This window comes from Oxyura jamaicensis, unplaced genomic scaffold, assembly GCF_011077185.1.
Source record: "Oxyura jamaicensis isolate SHBP4307 breed ruddy duck unplaced genomic scaffold, BPBGC_Ojam_1.0 oxyUn_random_OJ65477, whole genome shotgun sequence".
Lineage (NCBI taxonomy): Eukaryota > Metazoa > Chordata > Aves > Anseriformes > Anatidae > Oxyura > Oxyura jamaicensis.
The window spans coordinates 1-13,124 of NW_023307840.1; the positions used below are offsets into that span (position 1 = coordinate 1).

Sequence of the window (13,124 nt, forward strand, 5' to 3'; positions counted from 1 at the left end):
AGGTCAATTATTATAATATTCCAGTTCCGTGGGATCATAGTGGGCGAGGGCAGGCCCTGTTGGAGGGATCCCATCTCTTCCATAACTGCGTTGATTTTCCTTAAATCGTGTAGAAACCTCCATTTCCCGCTCTTTTTCTTTATCACAAACACCGGTGAATTCCAAGGACTGGTAGTGGGGGTTATATGTCCTGCTCTCAATTGCTCCTGGACAAGTTCTTGTAGTGCTGCAACCTTTTCCGCAGAAAGCGGCCACTGATCCACCCACACTGTTTGTTCAGTCCTCCAGGTGAGCTTCATTGTCGGTCGCTCATCAATGGCCGCTACTGAAAATTTTCCGGGCAGCTCACGGTGAAATTGCCTTGCGCCATCACATCTCTGCCTAGAAGACTAATCGGAATGAGAGCAGCATATGGTCTTACAGAAAAGGCAGAGCCCTCTTGCGTTTTGATTGTCAGTGGGTATTTAGATATGTACGTCCGTGATATCCCCCCGACCCCACAAAGCTCTTTTACGGTCGAGTCCAAAGGCCATTCATTCAGCCAGTCCTTTAGAGTTATGACCGTGACATCAGCTCCTGTGTCTACCAACATTGATATTACTGCCTGAGTGGTCCTAGCAGGTTTTGGGTAAGAGAATGTCAAAGTCAACATCGGCCTTGGGTTTGCGACGGCCGTAGCCCAGAAAAGTTCCAGCCGACCGGTTGAATCAAAACCCACACTTCCCTGTACATTGTCTTTAGTACGGGCTGCCTTTTTTTGAAATAGTATTAGTTGAGTTAATCGAGTCCCAGCAGGAATGTGTATTGGAGGAGAAGGGGTCCAAACCATTGCATGAAGTACACCGTCCTAATTAGAGTCAATCACCCCCGGTAGCACAAGAAGTCCCGCCAAAGTAGTATTGGACCGCCCTGTCAATATAGCATTACATTCTCTCCCTAACGGCCCTTTAACATTCAACGGCACCCTCCAGACTCTTTTATTCCAGATGGTACAGTCTATGGTTGTGGAGAGATCCACTCCGGCGCTCCCTCGGGTTCTGGCTGAGAGGGAGTCCAGGGTGACGCATTCAGGGGTTCTTGCGGGGGGGGCCACTGTGGATGTCATCATGACTCTCGAGGTGGCTGGTGTAGCACTCGGAATCGGCCGCCCCCCGCGAGGCATTTGTGTCATCGCGCGCCCACGTCCCACGCTCGGCCCCCGGTTTCCCTTCCGGGGTGAAAGGATCTGGCAGTCTGCATGATATTTGGAGCAACAGTGGCTGGCCCAGTGCCATCCTTTTTTGCATCGCGGACACACACTGGGAGGCCCAGCGCTGCCGGCCGTGGATCCCCCCTTCTTATGCGGACAGTTAGCCGCAAGATGCCCTATTTCCTGGCAACGGAAGCAGCGCCTGACGTTATTCACAGCCAATGCTGCGGCGAAAGCGCTGGCTAGAGCGGTCATATGGTGCTCGACTGAGCCCACCTGATTGCATGCCTCTATCATTTGTACTAGAGAGGTCCTGGGGGGCATAGATCGCAAAATCTTTTTACAGTCGGCATTCGCGTTCTCAACTGCCAGTTTCATTATCAGGGCCTCTTTTGCTTCTCTGTTATCAACCTGCTTATCCAGCGAATCCCTTAACCTGTCTATAAATTGCATATAGGGTTCATTGACCCCCTGTCGTATGCTGGTAAAAGACGGCTGGCTCCTGCCTGCCTCCGGTAATTTCAGCAGGGCTTGCCATGCCAAGTGGGCCAATTGCCGCAAGATGGCATCGTTGAGCCGCGCTTGTAGCCGTGGATCCAGTACCGGCTCAGTTCCCATAAGCTGTGGGAGTCCGGCACCCAAAAGAGGGTCGCCTACGGGTCTTTTTTACCTCACACAGCTCTTTCCATTTCTGTTCCCATAATAATTTTTGAGTCGGGGTGAGGATCATAGCAGCTATTTGACGGCAATCATAGGGTACCAGTAACTGACCCGTCATGACATTTTCTAATAACGATTGAGTGAAAGGCGCATGTAGCCCGTAGGTGGTAACTGTCTTTCTTAATTCTTTAATCAGATCCCACTGAAAAGTTTGATATTAGTTCGGCCCATTATTTCGCACCATTACCGGGAAAGCCATACCAACCGGATCCCCATCCCTTAAAGCCTCCCGACGTATCCATTCCCAATGCCTGCAGGGGTCAAAATCAGTTTCTAGGGGGGAGACGCAGTGTCGCGGAGAGACGGTAACCAGAAGTTCAGCATCTACGGGAGGCGCCGATGGTGATGATGGCAGGAGGGATGAATTGGGACCCGTGCCTGCCTCCCTTTCGAGATCTATTAAATCGGCAGGTTCTGCCGGCGCGCAAGCTCCTCCTCGTGCCTCACTAGCTTGAGCCACGGATTCCACCAATGCGCAAGCACCTCCTAGTGCCTCATTAACTTGAGCCACGGCAGCTTGTACCCTTTTCTTCGCGCGCCAAGCTTTTAACATGTCAGTTACCGCACGCCAGGTAGTCATTACATCTGCCGCTGTTGTATCCCCTCGCGAAGCAGCCTCCCAAATGATAGTCCCCGCTTTTTCCCAAGTCTCTGCATCAAACACCGCTGAGATCGTCGACGGGGCACCATTCTTTTGTAAAAACTTTAACAGTAGTCTCAACTTATATGAATTGTATTTCGTCCCTCTTTTCTCTAAAAGCTTGCTTAACAATTTGACTATCGCCTCCTCCTCGGACGATAGATTCGCCCCCATTGTTCTGCCCGATGCTCACCTGGGGATAGGCATGGATCCGGATGGGGAAGCTGCAGTCCAGCTGTCAGCTTGATTCGTTCAGCGGGGTTCCCTTCGGATGCTATGCCTGCGTTGTCTGTCCGTATTTATCCGTATCACGGCGGGGTCACCATTTGAAGGGAAAGAATGACATGACTCCAGGCTGGTGTGTAGCTGAAGCACTTTATTGTCTGACCCATCTACTTATATAGGCTTAGCGTATCTACATGCTTTTATCACAGAACTTGGCAAAGTTTGCTCGTTAGCTGTTATTATTGTTCACAGGGTGATTGCACAGCAACCCTATCTCCTGATGAGCAACAGGCCAAACTGCACCTGCTGTTTTCAACCTTCCAGTCTCCCAATTATACCTCCTTTATCTTCAGGCTACGTGACTTTCGCCTCATTCTGCATTTTCCTTTTCTTACTTCATTTCTGTGTCTAACATACTCCACATACTTTCTGACCGCTTTCCCACAACAATTTACCATAGCTTAACCAAAAAGGGCATCTCAGTTTTCCAGGCATTTGTCTTTCAGTAGCAAAGGGATCCAAATCACAGCTTATAAATGAGTAGTGGGAAGACATATTCATGGGGATGGTGCCAGTGGATACTTTCAGCTTGCCTCTGTTGTTAACCATGGCACAGACTTCCCAAGCAAAAAATGTGGATACTTCCTTCCTTATAAAAAATGAACACTAAACGAATGAGTGCTGAAAAGGCTTTGGAGAACTGACATAGATCTTCTATCTCTCCCTTCTTTTATTTCTCTGTTCCCAAAGGAACCTTGGTAATGAGTCCTTCCTGGGCCTTTTTCAAAGGAGCTCTTTTCCAGTTTGAGAGCTGCTACTACACTAAGGGCAAAACTACTAGCCTAGCTGACACAGTCTTTTGCATGATTTATGGACAGTCCAACTTACAGCAGTCCAGCTCTTCCTCTGACCTTCACCTGTACTTGAGGAGTTCATCTGAGGATGTTGGAAGTTGCAGAGGTTACTGTCACAGCACAAAAGTCTCCTGTGGAGAGAACAGAGTGAACAACGCTAATAATTCTGCTTTTGAAATGTCACCTCTCCATTTCACAACAATGTGCTCATATTTCAGAGAATCCCTTCCTGAAAATTACTTTTTCTATGACCCAGTTAATCACTGGGTGATGGAGGTGGAAAGCAGAGCTTTCACACAGCTGTGTGAATTGTAACCCTTTCCTTACCAAGACAGTTAGGAGTTTCATTCAGTCATGACACAACTGTTCTTTTGTTTGCTAAGAAAAAAAGTTTGACTGACCCACTCTGGACCCTGTGACTACTAAATTTCAAGATGACAAAGCAGTCTAAACTCAATTTATCTATTTGGTGATCTTAAAAGTTCTAAAGTATTTTCCAAATGACAGCAACATACAATGTGCCATTAATCACAGCTGACAAGTTCTCCTGAACAGCCCTTGACTGATCCTGATGTTGTCAAACTTTCTTTTTCTTTTGATGTCTTTCTGATTGGCATCTCTCTTTAGTACTTTTGTGACCTTTCTGCTGTATTGATCCACACAAATCAGGGAAGTGAGCACTCTCATGAGAGGGCAAAGTTGATGAGAACAGGTCAAATGCTTACTGGGACCTCTGTGCACCACCATTTTAGTGATTGATTAGTGGGAGTGTGGAGGAAAAGCCCAGGACATAAAAATTAGGAATTGATAAGGTCTCAGTCATGAGGTTCTTATAGTCTATTTTTATGGCTTCTATTGTGAAATGTGTTAATTTGATTCGTGTCAATATGGAACAATGCTAGGGCCGCATGATGAAATATAACCTTCTATTTAAGAAAAACAGAGTGATTAGTGTACATAGCTCTTGTATCATGCAAAGGAACGGTCCAGCAATTTGTGTAAATAGAGGGTTTGAAGGGCAAACACTGAGACTCTAGTCTGGGAGATAAGAGGACCAAGGAGTTTTTTTTTATGAAACTGCTGACTTTGGAATGGGACACTGCCCAAGTCTGTGATATCCGGCAAAGAGATCCACCAAATAAGGAGAAAGGGGGAGTTGAAGGACGACCGAAGGACAAAGCCTGGGAGGAAGACTAGGAGCCTTCAGCACAAGAGACCCCCAGAAAGACCACCAGAGACTGATACGCATGCGTCCGGAGAGGGTTTGGATTCCGGGAACTAATTATAATAACCCTGCCTTTTCTAGGAATAGTGATGAATATGTATTAGTCTAGGAGCATAAAAATCAGACACCTGATGTAATAGGTGTGCGCCCTGGTGGAGCAGAGACTCCCGGTGCACCCAGCACTGTTTGCTTGCCTCTATTCGCTTAATAAATCAAAAACTTTGATTAAAATCCTATTTGGGACTCAGTCATTTATCAAAACTGGGGGCTCGTCCGGGATGGTCTTGGTTCCTGAATTCTAACTTGATCTAGGAGGGGCACCCCACCATTTGGTGGCTCCTGTTCGAGTCAGGTCGGGACTAACACCATCCTGAACCTGAATAAAGGCAAGCAAAGAATTTGATTTTTTTTATGAGCTCCCTTGCCGGCTGCAGCATTGTATTTTGCCCGTAATTCTGCACGCGAAGTTCCGAATGAAGATGACGGAGTCGTGAGTATTTAAGGCGCATACCGTTGGGTTGGGTGGGATTCGGTTACCTGTGTATGTAAGAGTGTGACTGAGACGGAACCTAGTTCTGAAGCGAGTGTGGAGGTCTTCTAACTGCGGTTCCAATCTCCTGCAAGGGACTTGGCTGGTGAAGGACCAAAGTGATTCCTATAGGATTCGTGGGTGGGTGATATGTCCTAAACCCCCTGCAAGACACTCTTACTGGGTAACCAAAGGGCTGTAGGAATTGCCACAGTAAAATTCCTAGATGGGTCAGACAAAATTGAAGACCCGGGACCAGAGAAAAGGGAGCAAATTAAAAATGGTTCAGTACTATATGATAGAATGGCCAAATCAGGATATCCAATAATTAATAAGGACCTAGAACCTGCGGAATCAGGACCTTTGAGTCCATCATAGTCAGCTCAGGCTTGTGAGCTGTATGCTCTATGTCGGGCCCTGGAACTATTAAAGGGGAAAAGTGGGGCTATATTTACAGCACGTTGAACTGAATGAACTCCCCATGCCTGAATCACCACCAGAAAGCAGTGTTGTACAACAGAAACTGGAAGTTTCTCCAAAGATGTTGCCATTAAATTAATAATATTAATTAATAAAATATAATTAATTAAAAAATTCTCATCTACTGCCATGAAATACTGTTACTATTAAACTTTATGTTCTGGTTTGGAGACAAAAAGGAATGTAGTTAAGGCATGAGCATGTGACTTCCTGTTTCCTTAAGGTGCTGAGCTTTAATTCTATTCGTGCTAAGTCTCAGTGAGACATACCAGCATCCTTGTGGACCCACTCATTTTAATGCTGTAAAATCGTGGGTCAGATGATTCAAAGCCTTAATGTAAATGTACTCAAGTAGGGGAAAGGTGAATTGGTATCATTTATTTTAAAAAGTCATATGGTGGATTTGTTTGTTTGTTTTTTAAGTTTGTACTAATATAAAAATCACATGAGCATGCTTGTTGAAAAGTAAAAGTTATTCTTCTGTATGTGCATTTACTCTTTCTATTTTTTGAACAAACAGAAGTATCAAATACTTGTTTAAATATTAAGTGGGTGTTTTGAGCCTGCAAATTTAATATTGGCTCTAAAACTCTGCTTTCATAAGTACCATTTATTATACCACTATATTTCTGATGTTTGCATAATCATAAAAGGACCTCAAAACTTGAATACACAGACTGAAATAAAAGCTGAGAGCCTTGAATATGTCAGTGTGCTATAGAGTGGCCTTTGAGGACTGTCATGATAACCCTTTTACATTACATTACAAAGCTAATGTTTTAGTCCTAAATTTTCAGGATCAGTACAGAAGAAAGCTTTATACAATTACTGATGTGAATTTCTCTAAAAAATGTATATTTTTGTGTCCAGTTGTATTATTTAAGTGTTCCTTTGTATCAATTTATGTATGCTTCTGTTACGGTTTAACCCGGCCGGCGGCTAAACACCAGACAGCCGTTCGATCACCCTCCCCCCCCCTCTGGGATAGGGGAGAGAAACGAGAAAAACTGAAGCCTGTGGGTTGAGATAGTGTCCTGGTTTCAGTTAGTACAGAGTTATTTTTCCTCCTAGTAGCTGGTAGGGTGCTATGTTTTGGATTAGGATGAGAAGGGTGCTGATAACATTCCGAAGTTTTAATTGCTGCAGAGCAGTGCTTACGCTAAGCCAAGGACTTTTCAGCTTCTCACTCTGTCCTGCCAGTGGGCAGGCTGGGGGTGCAGCAAAAGCTGGGAGGGGACAGACCCAGGACAGCTGACCCAAACTGGCCAAAGGGGTATTCCATAACATCTGACATCATGCTAAACAATATATAGGGGTGGCTAGCCGGGGTGGGGGGGCCGGCCACCTGGGGACAGGCTGGGCATCGGTCAGCGGGTGGTGAGCAATTGCATTGTGCATCACTTGTTTGTACATATCATTATTATCATTATTATTTTCTATCTTAATAAACTGTCTTTATCTCAACTCACAGGTTTCACTTTCCCGTTTCTCTCTCCCCCATCCCAGAGAGGGAGGGGGGAGGGAAAGCGACCGGCTGTGTGGTGTTTAGCTGCCAACCGGGTTAAACCACAAGAGATAGATACAGTTTATTGGGATAGAAAATAAAATAATAATAATAATAATAATGTGTGTGGAGCGGGTGATGCACAATGCAGTTGCTTGCTACCCGCTGACCAATGCCCAGCCTGACCCCAGGTGGCCGCCCCCCCTACCCCGGCTAGCCACCCCTATATATATTCTTTAGCATGACATCAGATGGTATGGAATACCCCTTTGGCCAGTTTGGGTCAGCTGTCCTGGGTCTGTCCCCTCCCAGCTTTTGCTGCACCCCCAGCCTGCCCGCTGGCAGGACAGAGTGAGGAGCTGAAAAGTCCTTGGCTTAGTGTAAGCACTGCTCTGCAGCAATTAAAACATCAGTGTGTTATCAACATTAGTGTCATTCTAAATCCAAAACACAGCACCCTACCAGCTACTAGGAGGAAAATTAACTCTATCCTAACTAAAACCAGGACAGCTTCTAAAACAAAGAAGGGGGAGTAGGGGTGTGACCCCCTAGGAAAAGACAGATAAAGTATGCTATATTCTTAAATTTTTTTAAATCGATGGACAGAAGAATTTCCTTGCATCTGTCCGTGCAGGAGAAAAGACACATCTAGGAGACAGATCTGGGAGAAACTCAGTTAAAGAAAGAGCACAAGTCATGGTAAAATAAATAAATAAATAATAAAAAATTACAGCACCAATTACTGGGAAGGGCCCTTCACTCTAATAACTTGGGGGCCGAGGTTGTGCTTGTGTTTTAACAGAAGCCGGTCCTAGATGGCTGTCAGCACCATGAGTCCGTCTGGCCATCTCAGCATCTGCCTTAACATGATCACAGCACCCTCCTCTGCGGTTTGGACTCCAGCTCAAACAGAAATACATCTGGAAGGATGCCGCTGGCATATGCAGGACCTACAAACAAGGACTCCAGGAGCTGGAGGGGCAGCCAGAGCCCCCCCAGCTGGGCAGCACTCAGTACCTGCCTCTCCCAGGGATGTGGTTACAAAGTTTCTTAAAGATAGAATTAATATGCCTGGTAGTTTTTCTCTACATTTTAGTTTGTGTTAATCGTGCTTTCTTAATTTGTGTTAATTGTGCTTTTTTATGTTAAAGGAGGGGGAGATGTGGGAGTGTGGCCATGGGGGTCGACAAGTCCCATGGCTCGTGATAATATCAGGAATGTAAAGAGTTTGGAGGAGGGAACAAAGAGAGGTGATTCAAGAGACGCCCTGCCGTCTCGGGTTGCTTGTTCTCCGGCAGTTGGGGCATGGAATGGTGGTAAAAATGTTATTAGAACACTTAATACCTAGATATGGGATAATCCAGTACATTGATTCTGATCAGGGCACACACTTTACTTCTAAAATAATAAAATTATTATGTCAATCATTAGGTATTTAGTGGGAATACCACACTCCATGGCACCCACAAAGCTCGGAGAAAGTAGAAAGAATGAATCAAACAATAAAACAACAATTGGCTAAGTTAATGATCGAGACACAAATGCCCTGGATGAAATGCTTACCACTGGCACTTTTAAATATTAGAACTGAACCACACACTGAGACTGGATTATCACCATATGAAATGTTATATGGCATGCCTTATTCTCAAGGGATGCCCCTAGGGAACAATGTAGTTGAGGATTGTAGTATCCAGAAATATATAATTACCATTGGTAGAAGATTAAAAGAGCTAAGAGAAACTGGGATGATGGCTCAGACACCACCTTTAGGATTTGCAATTCACCAGTTAAAACCAGGAGATAGGGTTCTAATAAAAACATGGAAAACAGAAAGCTTATCTCTCCTCTGGGAAGGACCTTTTCTTGTTTTATTAACAAGAAAACAGCTAATATTTATTAACTGTTATCTATTAACAAGGAAACAGCTGTGAGAACTGCTGAAAAAGGATGGACATAGATTTCATGAGTAAAAGGTCCAGTGGAAGAATGGAAAGTAACGTTGGAACCAGGAGAAACTAAACTGTCAGACAGGCTTGAAGAAGCCTTCATCAAAGAGTATAAGCTAAGTTGCTGTGGGAGTTTTATTGTAATTACTCCAAATTTATTGTAATTACTCCTGTAAAATTAGTAAACAGAGAAACTCTTGAATAGATACTTCTTAAGGGAAGAGATTTATCAATAACAGGGATCAGTTAAGCATTATCCCCTGAAGGTAACAGTAGGCTATCCCTTTAAGATTAGGGAAGAGGCCAAGACCGGATAGGGAACTGGTGCTGCGGCTGGGAAGGTCTGCCAAGGGCTGCAACCCCTTCAGGCTGTGACCGCCGAGCACTATGGCCCTTACCGGACCTCTTCTAGTCCTACTTGGGGTGAGTTTCTTGGCCCAAGCTATGGCCAGCAAGTGCAGTCAATGTATAGTAACTACTAGAAAAGGATGGTTGAGCTCCCAAAGATTAGTGTATCATCCTGTCTGTGACTGTAAAGGCCAGAAAATAGGAAGCTGCGTTTTTAACCTAACTCAGTATGCTCTATGCAGAGAAGGTGACAGGACCGTATGCTATGATCCAAAAGAACTCCCTTATCAATATTGGGTAGAAATGAAGACAGATTTGAAAGTAGGCAAATTAATTGGAACAAGTGAAGTTGTAACCACCCTGAATACCTCAGTGTCAATAACCTTTGATGCCTGTGATATTATAGATGAAGACCCATATACTGATTGTGGAAGCCTGAGTTGGAAGAGATATAGTAACCAGCCCAAGTACATTTGTCCTAGAAAGGGTGGAACAGTGGCTTCTACGTGTTAGACTGATTGGATAAGAGATGATCCATGGGAGAGGAGTTATCATTACTGTGGACCCTCAAATTGGGGTTGTGCTTGTTGGAGTACGGATCCTGGGGCTATAGGACCCCAATATATATGCTTAATAGAATAATTAGGTTGCAAGCTGTAGTAGAAATAGTTGTGAATAAAACCGGAGATGGACTCAGATTAATTGCAAAACAAAATACCAAGATGAGAACTGCTTTGTATCAAAATTGCTTAGCTTTAGATAATTTGCTAGCACAAGAAGGAGGAGTCTGTGGAAAATTTAACCTTAGTAATTGCTGTTTAGATATTGATGATGAAGGAAAAGCTGTGAATGAACTTGTAAAAGAAATGAAGAGAATTGCACGTCGCAGTTCAAACTTAGAATGAAATCAATTTAAGAGAATTATGGAGGGACTTTATGGGTGGTGGTTGCCCTACTAGAATAAGGATAGTTCTATTGGGAATATGTGGAGGGTTGTTAATCATTCCATGTTTAATACCCTGTTTTACCAGACTAATATGCTCGGTTATACAAGGAATGCAAATATCTGTGGTACCAGTTGACCCAGACGCAGAACCAGGGGAAGGGAAAACCCATTCCCTGATGATAATAAAAACATAAGAGGATCCAAAATTGGTACCAATTTGGCAAATATTGACTCAATTGGAAAAAAGAAAGAAGAAAAAACAAACAAACAAAAAAGCCCAAATCAATACCATGAAAAAAAGAAATGGGGGATTGTGAAATGTGTTAATTTGATTTGTGTCAGTATGGAACAATGCTAGGGCCGCATGATGAAATATAACCTTCTATTTAAGAAAAACAGAGTGATTAGTGTACATAGCTCTTGTATCATGCAAAGGAACGATCCAGCAATTTGTGTAAATAGAGGGTTTGAAGGGCGAACATTGAGACTCTAGTCTGGGAGATAAGAGAACAAGGAGTTTTTTATGAAACTGCTGACTTTTGCATGGGATGCTGCCCAAGCTTCTGATATCCGGTAAAGAGATCCACCAAATAAGGAGAAAGGGGGAGTTGAAGGATGACCAAAGGAGAAAGCCTGGGAGGAAGACTACGAGCCTTCAGCACAAGAGACCCCCAGAAAGACCACCAGAGACTGATATGCATGTGTCTGGAGAGGGTCTCATATGTAATTACTGACATTTGGGCCCCGGTGTCAATAAGAAAATTTACCAATATTTTTCAGGGTCCAGATGGAATGGCAATGATAGGGTCAGAGTGTTCATTAGAGAGCCATCGAATTGCTAATACCTGCTCAGCAAGGTGGCTCACTGCCCTCCCCGGGGATAGGAGTTTTTTTGCTGAGCTTCTGCCTCCTCAGTTAGGCTTGGTGCAGAAGTTGCACTTTCCTTATGGGTTGGCAGTTTTCTGGTTAGGCAATTCTCCCCAGCTGGAATATTTTCCTTACCCAGAAATTGGACTAATGTACGGAAGCCCTCCATAGAGGCACCACGCAAGAATGGTCGGGGTGCACCCAAATCTAGCGCCTTACGCCACAACTCACCCTGTTCCCTATTAGGTTTGAACCTCTCTTTGTATTTGGGGTATCTGGGATTTTGAGTGTGGATTTGGCAGACTCGCTGAGAGTGGTCTTGGGACTTAATACTGGATGAAGTAATCCAGCCCATTCGGCAGCCATACTTATCTATGTCCTTTACAAATTCACTCCAGGCGGGACTGGGGGAGTTCAGATATTGCCTACAACCACAATCACCATCCCTACGAGCAGCTAGTATGCAATCCTGGGTATTTGCTACAAACATCTTAAGACAATCAGGGAGTCCACAGATGAGAGGGGTTAATCGAGCTGGGTCAATAGGAGCTAACATCGGAGATTTCCTGAATTCATCTCTTTCATATATCGCCTGAATGCAGGCTGCTTTCTGTACTGCTACAGACAGATCAGAATAGCTTGTGGCTCTCATTTCCAGTGGTTCCCCTCTCTCCTGAGGATCTATACCACCTTCCCAGTATGCCGCCCATGCAGTTATAGAGTAATTATGGTCTCCTGGTGTGGTGGTTAAAAATACTCCAGGTCCCCAAAAGCCTCCTGCCTCTTCCTCACTCAACATAATTCAATCTCCTTCAAGAGAAACTCGCTGCACATAATCAACTTCTGATTTTCCTGACCGCCTTGAGAACTTTTCCTGTATTTTAACCAACTCTGCTAGTGACTATGGAATCGTTCGCACAGTAGTGTAGTTTTCATCATCATCATCAACAGTAGTCTCAATTTTAACCAGAGGTCTCAAGAAAATCGATTGAGGTTCAAAATCAGCAATCTCTTTGACATCATAATCACTGTCAAACCAAAAATCACCATTCCAGCTTTCAGGGTCTGCGCAATGCATTAGTCTACGAACCTGCTTAACCGGAGCAGAAGGCTGTATTCTATTTAACAGGTGATTAAACCTCTCCAGTATTTAAGATGATTATTCTCACTCAGAAGTTTGTTATTCTCATTCAAAAGTTTATCATTTTCATTCAAATGTTTATCCACTCTGATTCCTAATGTTTTTCCCATCTCCCTTTCAAAGGCCAATGATGACTTCAACACCTCATTCTCTGATTTCAAAGCTGTATATTCCACATCAGAAATCAGTTTGGGAGCAGCAGTTTCCTTAGCTTCTTGGTGAGCACAAGACAAACAGGCTCCTAACACAGCACAAATAGCACCTTTACCCTTTCTTTGACTGATCTTTTGTGAAGCCTGACACTGCTCAATGCTTTCTACCACTTTCTCTTAATTTTTCTAAAATTTTTGGGCCCACTCCTTCCCTACCTGGGAAGGGAAACGTGCATTTTTGCAGCAGTTTATCCATAGCAATCCTGGTGACTATGCCAATTTCTCTGTCGCGTTAAGGGGTGTAGCCAACTAACTGTTACGGGTCTGGTTGGATTCAGGGTACTGAACTATCACA

At 44.2% G+C, this 13,124-nt stretch overlaps 1 long non-coding RNA gene across 1 annotated transcript; it reads right to left on the bottom strand.

Moving 5' to 3' along the window:
* Positions 1 to 11,352: 11,352 nt before the first annotated feature.
* On the bottom strand, positions 11,353 to 11,856 carry LOC118159027. Its single transcript, XR_004746972.1, has 2 exons — positions 11,696 to 11,856; positions 11,353 to 11,509 (listed from the first exon to the last, which is right to left on the bottom strand). It is a non-coding gene; the product is annotated as an uncharacterized LOC118159027 (long non-coding RNA).
* Between the last annotated feature and the right edge of the window lie 1,268 nt (positions 11,857 to 13,124).